This window comes from Elaeis guineensis, chromosome 3 (genome assembly GCF_000442705.2).
Source record: "Elaeis guineensis isolate ETL-2024a chromosome 3, EG11, whole genome shotgun sequence".
In the NCBI taxonomy this organism is placed as follows: domain Eukaryota; kingdom Viridiplantae; phylum Streptophyta; class Magnoliopsida; order Arecales; family Arecaceae; genus Elaeis; species Elaeis guineensis.
Genome location: NC_025995.2, coordinates 66,005,603 through 66,018,658, shown reverse-complemented (window position 1 = coordinate 66,018,658; position 13,056 = coordinate 66,005,603).

The window sequence follows — 13,056 nt, the reverse complement described above, 5'->3', positions numbered from 1 at the left end:
CTAACTTAGGTGGTGATTCTAAAGATAGGACTATTGGTGTACTGGCTAATGTGGACAATGGCTCATACTTAATTGTGAAGTGAAATTCAGTGCAGGGGTAAAATGGTAATTTTAATTTTTTTTAAAATTATAATTTTATAGTGGAAAATATTAATTAATCTAATTAATTAACATGTATTTACCCTACACTAGGATCTAAATATGATATACAGCATGCATGCATTTAAATTTGAAATTCGAATTTGAACAGTAAATACTTTACTGTAATGTATTCAGAACATAATACCTTTATGCGGGTAGTCGATCTCCGCAATCTGATCACCGTCGGGAGGCTCTGATCACTACAACGTAGTCACACAGGGTGTCTGGCCTCTGTGGATCATCCACACGAGGCTCTCGATCTGATCGGCTCCTCACGAGTGCTAGCTCGTTGTAGAGCCCTTTTGACGGTTGATGCTGATCGAACTCCTTCGATCGATATTTATTAATTCTTTGGATGCTCCAAATTATCAACAGACATGCTTGAGAAGATGTTGAAGATCTCACCAAAATTTGGTGGGCTCACGACACTCGTAGCTCACCTTCTAACTTCCCAAACCCCAAGCTGAAATCCTAGGGTACACTAAGAAAAACTCTGCGCCCTTTTTTCTTTTTTTTCTTTCTTTTTCTCTTAGAAGGTTTTGGACCTTCACCTCATGCAGAAAGGTTCCTCATGCCCCAAACTTTCTCTCCAAAATTTTTTTTAAAACAACATCGAACGTGTCTTATCCGCGTGAGAGGATAAAAATAAGTGGTTGCACATTTAAATTCAAATGCAAACCAACTCATCCCTATCCACTTATGGAATGAGAAGAGATGGGCGTGGACTCTTTGTGCATGGAAAGGTTTCACGAGAAACTTTTTCTCGTGTAAGTTATGTGGCACACAAGATGGATAAGCATGAAGGCACAAAAGATAACTTATCCATTCAAATTCAAACACGCTTTGAATTTGAATGGTTAACTAATCAACTTTATCCATCCATATGGCACACAAAAGTGGGTGTGGGGAAGGCTTTGTGTGAGAAAAAATTATCAAGAAATTCCTTCTCGTGAATTCAAATGGGCACAGTGGATGTGAGGTGGCGCAGGGAGTTTGGGTCAAGGTGGTTTCATTATTTAAACCAACCTAATTGAACTAAATAAGTTAGGCCCAATTAGACTAATTTAAATTTAACTTAATTAGACTTAATTAGGCTCAATAAAATTCTAATCAAATCAGGAATTGATTAAGCCCAACCCCTGATCAAATCAGGGACTAAACCATCTCGACGATTAGGTCAACTCTTAACCTAATCGGGTCAAACCCAACTGAATCTAATTCAATTGGACTTGATCCAAAAATAATTACTCAATCAAATTGAGTTAATTAGCAATCAAATCACTAATTAAACCTCTCATAAATATTGAGTCCAAATCCGATGGGCAATCGGGTATCAAAGTTCATCAATATGAAACTTTGATCGAAGAGTCCCAAACCAGTGGGACCCTTGACCCCGATACCCAAAATGTGTGGGACTCATGATAGAGAATCTTGATTCTCGTTCACAGAGTCCAGACACATAGGACTCATAGTCCACAAATATTAGGACTCTTCATCAGCCATCAGATCAGATAGGAACCTCTAATGTGTGTGACCCCGCAGGTTCGAACCTAAGCCGGTAGCACAGGAACTAATTTCTATACTAATCGAAGTGACCATCTAGCAATGATACCCGATATCCAGATAGGTCGAATAGTTACAATCGCAACACTCAGAACCTACATGAATATGGTTACTATATAATTCATCTCTTTTGACCCCTGTGTTTAGGATGAGTCAGGGTTAAACTGTCAACCCTGATTAGATCATCCGAGTCATACTCAAGTCAATCAGTCCTGTGACTCCTCACTAGGACTACCCTGGCCAAGGTTTTGCTAAATTGAAACATGATTATATACAGCTCCTGAACTGGAGTGGTCAATCCCATCTTGACACACGCACCGACAAGTCAAGTACTTGACTACACCCAGCAGCCTTCCATCACTGAATTAGAAATTCAGGTAGTCCAGTGCCTAAGTACAGTGAGTTGCTTGCAAGTCACCGTGGCGATCTCAGGTCAGAGAGATAGTTATACCCATATCTCATCAGAGCAATTCTTGACAGTAGAAATAGCTCCGGAGTCGGTCACGTTCAGTGTAGATGTATCCTTATATCTCACCTGTATGCCATACCAGTGTCTCCACACTCCTTGGTTAAGAGGACAACCAACCTATATGACACACAATGACCTATGCTTGATAAACGTTATTGTCCTTGGTAACAACGTATCATTTGGTCACGAACAGGTTTAAGGACTAAACGACAAATCCTCCTTTGTCGAGTCTAAATAGTCCTAAGGACTTCACCACAACACAGGAGTTCATTAGAAGATGAAACAATTTTGTGATGAAAAATACCAGAATAATTTTTATTTATTTATAATTCATATACTAATACAAAAGTAGCACAATTGTTAACAGACTAAAGATTGGCTTTGGGACACAATTCCCAACAGATTGTCCATGGAGGAGTGGTTTTATCGTGTGGTGTATCCAATAAGGTGTTAACTTTTTCATATATCCCTCAAAGTCATACACTCCAAAGTGAGCCAAGCAAGTATCTAAGGAGTCTGGTGCTAGAATTATGGGTGTTGCATCTTCTATAATATCTTCTAGTGTATCTACTTTGAAGCAACTATCCATTGATGGTCCTTGGGAAGCACCAAACACATTCAGTCTCAGTTTTTTATTTCCAAACGATACGTTCATGACTCATGTCCTACAATTAATGCATGTATTTGTCGTAGCTAGGAAGGGTCATCCTAAGATAATGGAAATTTATCTTGGGTTGCCACTTAGTTCCATGTCGAGAACCAGAAAATCAACTGAAAAGTAAAACTCATCTATCTTGATCAAGACATCCTCAAGCATTCCATGTGGTTTCTTAATTGATCTGTCGGCTAATTGCAGTATGACTGATGTGGGTTTCAATTCTTCGAATCCAAAAAGTTCATACACCGAACTAGGTAAAAGATTCACACTTGCCCTTAAGTCCAGAAGAGCTTTTTCAATGTGATAATCTCCTATAACATAGGAAATGATGGGGTCTCCTGGGTCCTTAAGCTTTGGAAGAGTGGCATACTGGAAGACAGAACTAGCCTGTTCAGTGGGCATACTTTGGGATTTGTGATCTAGATTTACGTTTTTGGGTGCACAAATCCTTCAAAAATTTGGCATAAGCAGGAACCTGTTTGATTGCATCTAGAAGGAAAAGATTAATTTGGACTTGCTTAAACAATTCCAACATCTCGTCAGTCTTCCTCCCTTCTTATCTGCAGGAATAGGGGCTTTCAGGGCATCCAAAAATGGGGCTTTAGGCAAGTAAGATGATTTTGGTACAGTTGGTTCATTTTCTATTTTAAGTTTCTCCTTGTTCTTGAGTGATTTGGCTTCGGTTAGAGGTTTAGGGTCGGTCTCATTGGTTTTACTAGTGTGTTCAATGACCTTCCCACTTCTCAGAGTCATGATTGATTTGGCGTGTTCAGAAAAAGCTTCTGGGATATTAGAGCTCTCAATCACAAATTGCCCTCTTGGGTTGCTCTCGGGTTGGCTAGATAATTTTCCTCCTTCCCTCCTACTGAATGCAGTCACTAGTTGACCTATTTGGGTCTCTAGCTTAGCAATGGATTATGTGTGGGAGTTAAGGATCTAAGTGTTGACTTCTAATCGTTCTAGTGCTTTCAAAACTTTTTCCTCAAAAGCTGAGCTGTGACCAGTAGTAGACGGTTGAGGAGCATTTTGAAATTGATGGTATGGTCCATGCCTATATGTTGGGTCCTGATATTGAGGTCAAGGTGCAGCAGGGCCAACCACTGGTTGTGGTCTCCAGGAAAAATTTGGATGGTTTCTCCAGTCGGGGTTATAAGTATTTGAATATGGATCGTTTCCTGGTCTGCGAGCTTGTTGGACTTGAGCTTGCTGAACTTGCTCGTGCACAAACTCAGAAAATTGAGGTGCGGCTGGGCATTCACTAATAAAATGGTTCGGACTTGCACACAATGCACAAACTTCTTGGATTGGGTTAGGTGGAATCGAAGATTGTCCAGTATTTAGAAGATGGTCTAATTTTTGGGACAGTTCATCTACCTTACTGTGGATATCTATGACGTTTCCAATCTGATAAATTTCACTTCTTTTTTGTTGAAGCATGGGTTGTTCTCTAGAGGTGGCAGACATATGATGTAGAAAATTCTCACTAAGTGTTTCAAAGAGCTGCCAGGCTTCATCCTCACTCTTTAGCATGAATATCCCACCACATGATGCATCAACCATTTGTCGGTGTTTCTCCAATAGACCATCATAAAAACACTGACAAAGTTGCCATTTAGGGACAGTATGGTGTGGACATTTACGAATGAGGTTCCTTAACCTTTTTCATGTCTCATAAAAAAGTTCACCCTCCAATTGGAAAAAAACTAGTGATAGCTTTTCTAATTTGATTTATTTTTCCAATTGAAAAGTATTTCTTGAGAAATTCTCTCTGAAGATGATCCCAAGTTGAAATGGTTATAGAGTCTAAGGAGTTTAACCAATGCTTGGCTTTGTCCTTAAGTGAGAAAGAAAACAGTTTCAACCTAAGGGCATCATCGGAGAAGTTTTAGATTTTTACTATGGAACAAAGTTCAAGAAATTCATCCAAGTGTTTGTATGGGTCCTCGTTACTAAGTCCATAGAATGATGGCAACATTTGAATAATGCTAGACTTAATCTCATATTGGGTAGTTTCTACAAGAGGTGCTTGAATGCATGGAGAGTAGGTATACGAGGATGGAGTGAAATATTCTCTCAATGAGCATGGAGGATTAGCCTCACCAGGTGCAGCCATGTTTCTAACTTAGATAGTCCTAAGAGTCTTTTCTAATTCTTCGTCTAATGGTTGCAAGTCGGATTTTAGTGATCGTCGACCTAACATGCAACTAAAAGATCTATGTAGGACTATCCTAGTCTGTTAAGGATTATTTTTTTTTTTAATTAAGAGGAGAGGGGAAGAGAGAAAAGAGTTCTAAAGAAGAGATCCTAAGAAGTCCTAAAACTAATAGAAGAATTAGTTGTGGTTAGATTTTAATTACAATCAAGTTAGCACGCAGTGGACTCTCTATCTTAAAGTTACCCAAGTTCTAGACAGCTCCTAACTATAGTTAGCCTTCAAGCCCTCCAAATCGGAGCTTGACCAACCAACTGGTCAGATAAGTGTAAGGTCGGTGGGAGTCCCTCCGTTGCTTTCCTTAGATACCAATTAAATTGGCCAGGTCAGCGAATGGAGCCAATTAAAAACCACCTTCCTTCGGGCCCAATCATCCCACAAACCACTTGCCTAGACACCAGCTAGCTGACCAAGTCTAACCTGGTTCAACTTGTTGGAGCACGATCCTAGCTCCTCCCACGGACCATTGGTGCAGCGGAACCAGCAATGAACAAATCTGGAGACTTCTGGACACGATCCAAGGCCCTTGACGAAATCAGCCTGGTTGCTGTCTTCTTCGTCAGCCTTTCATTCCAGATGAAGAATGCCTCTGAAATCACCTCTAAAAAATCCAAGATCTGGTACCCAACCAGATCAGACCTGGACCGAAGTCTTCCAATTTGTAGATCTCAAATCAGGACATTCTAGATAGGGAAGAAGGTAGATAGAGACAGACCTTGCAGATCTATCCTGCTGCAGCCTTTCCTGTAGATCTGTTGATGGAGATCTCACCCATGCCTCAAACGACCTCAGATCAACTCCAGATCTGAGAGAGACTTGTACCAACCTCTTCTCAAGAGATTTCAAATTTTGGACCTGGTGTTTGGGTGACTGCAAGAGAGGAGGGGAGCAATCTGGTTGGCAGCTGCAAGGGGGAAGGGGCTAGCGCCTCCTTGCTTTTCTTTCCTTATCTGGACCTGGCGGCAAGAAACCCTAGGGTTTCTTGCTCCTGGGGCATGGAGGATGGATGGAGAGAGAGGAAGAAGAAAGAGAGAGACTTGGGAGAAAGAGTCGTCTATTACTTGGCTTGATCAAACCTATACAAGTACATGTATATATAAACATCGGGTCAAGTGACCCAAACCCAAAACTCCCTTGACCAACTCTATGGGAGATTAGGTTAACCTAAGCCCATGTACACCCATAACTTGACCTAATCTCACCTATCCTGGGTCCAAATCTGGCCCATAAAGAGTTGGTCCCTTGAGGCCCACATAACCTAGACCTCAAGAACCCGAAAGGCCCACAGCCTTTCAACCTAGGGCCCAACTAGCCCTAGAGCCTCCATGAAGCCCCCATGAATGATGGACCTTGGCCTTAGCCTTGGTCCCCTGCGCCTTGGGCACACCACCAGGGTCATAACAATCTCCACCTTGGTGTCCCAAGGCCTCAACCAGCTCCACTCTATCCTTGCGACTGTAGACCCATTTGCAGCCAATGGGCCTCTTCCCTTGTGGCAACTGCACCAATCACCATGTCTGGTTCTGGTGGAGAGACTACATCTCCTCGGACATCGCCTAGACCCACCACTCTCTATCCTGGCTCTTAATAGCCTCCTGATACATATATGGGTCTCCATTCGCTGTCACCAGGGCATATGACAGCATCTCCTCGAAGCCATATCGGTCCGGTTGCCTGATGGTCCTCTTGGGCTTGTGTAGGGCAACACCGATATCAGTCCTCGATCCAGCTCGCTCCTGCTGGACCTCTCCACCTCGATCATCCATCCGAGTCCTCTCCACCTGTGGAGACATCTTAGGTAGGTTCTCCACCTGAATGTCATGTCCTCTAGTAGTACTTATAAGAGGCAAAATCAAAGAGGTTAGCTGTCCAGCAGCGCCCTGCTGGACCTCCTCCTGCTCCTGCTGCTCCTTCATGCCTGCTCACCTCCGTAGGATTGACTCCTCATCAAAAGTCACATCCTGACTAATGATGGCCTTCTTTTCCAAGGGATCCCACAGCCTGTATCCCTTGACTCCTCGTGTATAGCCTAGAAACACCGCCTTGCGTGATCTGGCGTCTAGCTTGCTCCGCTCACCAGCTCCAATGTGCACATAGGCCGTGCACCCAAATACCCATAGATGGCCCAGCCCAACTGTCCTCCCATACCACACCTCCTCTGGAAGCCTGCCATCCAACCTAGTGTGAGGTGACCGATACACCAAGTAACCTGCTGCGTCTACTGTATCAACCCAGAACTCCTTTGAAAGCCCTGCCTGCAACCTCATGCATTGTGCCTTTTCCAGAAGTGTTCTGTTCATCATCTTGGCCACCCCATTCTGATGTGGAGTCCCCTTAACTGAGAAGTATCTCCTGATCCCACACTCCTCACAGTAATCCTGAAACTCTCTGCTGGTGTACTCCCCACCATTATCTGACCTCAGACACTTCACGCTCCTCCCCTGCTCCTCCACCTCAGCTCTCCAGATCTTGAACTTGGTGAAGATCTCTGACTTCTCTCTCATGAAGTAAATCCAGAGTTTTCTTAAGAAATCATCAGTCAGGGTCATGAAGTATCTGGCCCCATTCCTAGCTAAAACTGGGGCTGGTCCCCACACATCCGTGTGTACTAACTCCAGAGGGGCTGCACTGTGGGCTGTACTGATGTTGAACTGAACTCTCCTCTGCTTTCCCATCTGGCAAAGCTCACAGATCTCTCCTATAGCACCATCCTCCAGATCAGAGATGAGTCCTCTCCTGCTCAACTCCCTCAGTCCCCTGTCACCCATGTGGCCTAGGCGGTAGTGCCACATCCTGTAAGTCCCCTGCTGGTCCTGTGCTGCAGCTGCTGCATCAGACTCTCCGGTCACCACTGATCCCTCCATGCGATAGAGGTTATTGTCCAACCTCCTGCCTCTCATCACCACCATAGCTCCATTGGAGATGTTCAGTACTCTACTTCTAGCCCTACTGCTGAAGCTGTATCCACTGCGCTTCAAGTAGCCTAGTGACACCAGATTCTTTTCCAGCTCCAAGATGTGCTTTACATTTGTCAATGTCCTCACAATCTCATCAAACATCCTCACCCTGACTGTCCCTATCCCAGCCACCTTGCAAGGATGATTGTCGCCTAGAGTCACTGATCCCTCATCTGTCTTGGTGTATGTCGCAAACCAAGACCTGTGTGGTGTGTAGTGATGTGAGCACAAAGAGTCTAGTGTCCACTCCTCTGTGTAATGCCTGTGACCATCTGATACCACAAGTAGATCATCCTCCACCTGCTGCCCAGCAACTGCACTCATTGATTCTGAGCCACTTCTTTCTCCCTTCTTGCTCTTCCATAGTGGACATTCTCGCTTGAAGTGCCCGAACTCATTGCATTTGAAGCATTTCATCTCTTTCTTTCCCTTCCTGGACTTGGACCGCCCCCTGGACTTGCTTCTGCCTCTGCCTCTACCTGTCCTCTCTCCTACTGCCAAACCCTCCTGGGGAGCCCGATCTCTGGTCAACTTTTCTCTTTGCTCATTAGACCTCAGCACCGAGACCATATCCTCATATTCCAGAGTCTCCTTGCCGTAGAGCAGTGTAGTCACCAAAGAATCATATGATCCTGGCAGCGAACACAAAAGCAACAGGGACTTATCCTCCTCATCCAGCTTCACCCTGATATTCATCAACTCCATGCACAACTGGTCAAACCTCTGAATGTGGCCAATCACATCAGATCCCTCCTGCATCCAAAGACTGTACAACTTCTTCTTCAGCATAAGCTTGTTGCACATATTCTTCTCCATATACATGGTGTGCAACTTCGACCAAAGGCCCTTCGGGATCTTTTCTTCCAGCACCGAATACAACGCCGCATCCGCCAAACATCCTCTGATCACCGAGCATGCTTTCTTCTCCAACGATGCCCACTGTCTATCTGTCATTCCCTCAGGCTTCTCATCCAAAGCCTGATCCAGATCTGCTTGCACCAGAAGATCCTCCACCCAGATTTTTTACATGAAAAAATTTTCCTTGCCATCAAACTTCTCAACATCGACCTTCATATTGCTGCCCATGACTGGATCCAAGCCAAACAAGCAATATAAAATCAAGAAGTGTAGAATATACCTTGATGGTACCTTGCTGAGAATTTTCAGCACTTGGGATCTTCAACTTCTCATGCTTGGAACTGCTTCCTCACCATCGTGGCTCTGATACCAACTATTGGAGCATGATTCTGGCTCCTCCCACGGACCTTTGGTGCAGCAGAACCAGCAATGAACAAATTTGGAGACTTCTGGACACGATTCAAGGCCCATGACGAAATCAGCCTGGTTGCTGTCTTCTTCGTCAGCCTTTTGTTCCAGATGAAGAAGGCCTCTGAAATCACCTCTAAAAAATCCAAGATCTGGTACCCAACTAGATCAGACCTGGACTGAGGTCTTTTAATTTATAGATCTCAAATCAGGGTATTCTAGATAGGGAAGAAGGTAGATGGAGATAGACTTTACAGATCTATCCTGCTACAGCCTTTCCTGTAGATCTGTTGATGGAGATCTCATCCGCACCTCAAACGACCTCAGATCAACTTCATATTTGAGAGAGACTTGTACCAACCTCTTCTAAAGAGATTTCAGGTCTCAGACCTGGTGTTTGGGTGACTGCAAGAGGGGAGGGGAGCAATCTGGTTGGCGGCTGCAAGGGGGAAGGGGCTAGCGCCTCCTTGCTTTTCTTTCCTTATCTGGACCTGGCGGCAAGAAACCCTAGGGTTTCTTGCTCCTGGGGCATGGAGGATGGCAGGAGAGAGAGGGAGAAGAGAGAGAGAGACTTGGGAGAAAGAGTCATCTATTACTTGGCTTGATCAAACTTATACAAGTACATGTATATATAAACACCGGGTCAAGTGACCGAAACCCAAAACTCTCTTGACTAACTCTATGGGAGATTAGGTTAACCCAAGCCCATATACACCCATGACTCGACCTAATCTCACCTATCCTAGGCTTAGACCTGGCCCATAAAGAGTTGGTCCCTTGAGGCCCACATAACCTAGACCTCAAGAACCCGAAAGGCCCACAGCCTTTCAACCTAGGGCCCAACTAGCCCTAGAGCCTCCATGAAGCCCTCATGAATGATGGACCTTGGCCTTAGCCTTGGTCCCCTGGGCCTTGGGCACACCACCTGGGTCATAACACAACTCTCAGAGTCACTTGTCCTAATGAGCTCGAAATCCTTAGGGGTCAACGTCTAATTAATTTTAGATTAAGGTCTAGGTTATGCAAATGCAAGGGAGTGATTTGTGGGCCAAGGAAGGGTGATCAAATCTCTACCTTATCTTAGTTAATGGGTTGCACCCTTAAAGTAAATTATGGAGATGCAATGCAAAGAAACAAGGTATCCAATCAAGTTAGAAATTTTTATATTTGAGGTTACGCTATTTTAGTTAAGTGTTATGAAATGTCAGTGGTTTTTTTTTTTTAATTCAACCGTGCCAAGATCCCCAGCAACGGTGCCAAAATTTGATGCGTAGTCATTGATAGCACCAAATATAACTCTACTCACTACGTAGGTAGGATGAGTCGAGATCGTATCCTCAGGGACCTTGGGCTAAGTTGAGATTGCAAAATAAAAGAAAGAAGCATTGTTTTGATTTAGAAAATAAATTATCTTAAAATTGATGTAATTAGAAAATAAAGAGCTCGGGAGTTTTGAATTAATTTTGCACTAGTAGAGTTGTATCTCTTTTTTTTTAATTACATAGATATGATTAATCTTAGAAAAAATATCTATCTTTCCTCAACACACCCTGTACCCGTAGATCACGGTGCGTCTTTGAAAAGTACTAGGTAAACAACTCTTCTTTTCTCAACATGCCCCGTACCTGTAGATCATAGTGCGTCTCTGAAAAGTAAAAGTTATTCCTAATATTAATCTAACAGGAAAGCATAAATAAAAGCATATGAAAGAGAGCAAATAAAGAACTCATGACGATTTAAATAAAAAGCATAATCTTTATTGCATATAAAGAAATACAAGAAAGTTTAGAATAATAAACCCACTGTGTCGTTACAAAATTTCTTCTCTACTCTCGAGACTGCTAGCCTAGCTGCTCATGGAGTAGTCCCTTTCTCTTCCTCTATGCAAGGCTCTAGAAGAATTTCTGGGATCCTCCTCAAATGGGAGTACAAGAGCCTTTTTATAGGTGTTAAGAGGGAGAAGTTTTACATGATTTTCAGATGTGGGACTAAAGAAAATACTAAGGACTAAAAGATGGATGGATGAGATGGAAAGATCACAAGCAGATAAAGAAAATACAAATTCTTCCTCTTGAAGTATTTCCAAGTATTATATTTTTTTCCTTTAATTTTCAGATCCATCTGCTATCATGAGCGTCCGTCTGTTCGCCACTGTGTCTGCTAGCACAAACTCCCCACGAACCCACCATGCCGCGTGCCCGCAATGCCGCGCGCCCGCAATCTTCTTTCACGGATCCGTTATCTGTTAGGAAACCACTTACGCTCCTTTTTGATTAGCTCCTTTTTTATTAGAAAATTACAAAAAGAAATTTTTGTTTCTTTAAAATGATGCCTATATCTTTTTTGGGTTTCTTGCATAGTATCTTCATTTTCTATAATACTGTATGCATCCTTCTTTTATTTTAATTTTATTTTAAGTCTAATTTTCTTCAAACTTGAGTCTTTTTGATCTGCGAATCAGACTCTTTGTATCGGCGATCACCTTTCTTGTAAAACATAAAAAGAAGCATCAAATTCTTAATAAATAAAATAAATTAAATATAATTTTTTACTTTAAATAACTTAAATTAAGTGTTTATCAGATCACTAGCTCCAAAAGGAGTTGGTGAATTTAGTGGGAGGTTCATCTATAAGACGTCGATCCTCTAGGAGAAAAAAAAAAGAAAAAGGTGCAAAAATCCTGTGCCGTCGATCTTGAGCAGAGCAAACCATCAAAAATTGATAAGAGCCAGGTAGAGTGCTTCTTCTGTAAGAAGCTGGATCATTGAAAAAGAAATTATCCTGCTTATATAGCCATCCTTGACCCAAACAGGTCTAAGAACAAGAGAAAGAGGCAAGTGGTTGCTTCACAAGATATTTATATGATAACACCTTATAATTTTTCTGTTTGTGATACTACTACCTAGACATTGAATATCAAAAATCCCATTAATATATACAATTTATGTTAGATGTGTGCCTTAGAAGCTAAATTGGCTGACACATTTTTGTACAAATCTAAGGGCAAATTTGTAATTTTGATTATAAATCAACAAATGGGTTATTCTTCTATCAAATTGTGTACATTGTGTCTCTGATACATCCTTTGAGTTAGTAAGAATGTCAATTCATATTTTCAAGAGTTGAAAATTTAAGGCATGAATTTACATAACTAACTCATAAATAGCTCCTGACCATAGGATCATCACGAGGATAATGATCGATCCGAAAGGTTGGTGTACGATCACTTTCTTAGGGTAGATGTGTCTTGAGTCTATGATGTGGAGACACCAGAGTGAGAGTACAGATATTCATTAAGAACGAGAGTACTGAGCGTGACCATATCAAGTAGTCATAAGGAAGTCTACCTTCTCGTCGATGACTAGCTCAATGCTGCAGTTGTGTATCTAGTTCTTTGACCTGAGGTGCATCGACAGTTTACCTTGAGTGTGTTATAGTTTGACTACATCATAACTCGATCTCCTAGCCATTCAAAATCCTAAGGTGTATGTTGGCTGTAGCATATTTATTGTAGGAACCAGATTGCACCAAGATGGGATCTATCAACCTCGATAGATAAGAGGAGTAGTCTTATGATGATCGAAAGATCGAGTCCTTAAGCCCATGGCCATGGCAGAGTAAAATAATGGAAAAGAATTTTCCATTAGGGTTTCACATCAGACTCGGGTCGATCGATTGATTCATATGACTGATGTTGGGTTTGACGAGTTCACCTAAACCCTAATTCAGTTGGAGCTCATGATAGAGGAATTCAATCACACAGGTAGCTGCACCGAGAGGTTCATCTTCA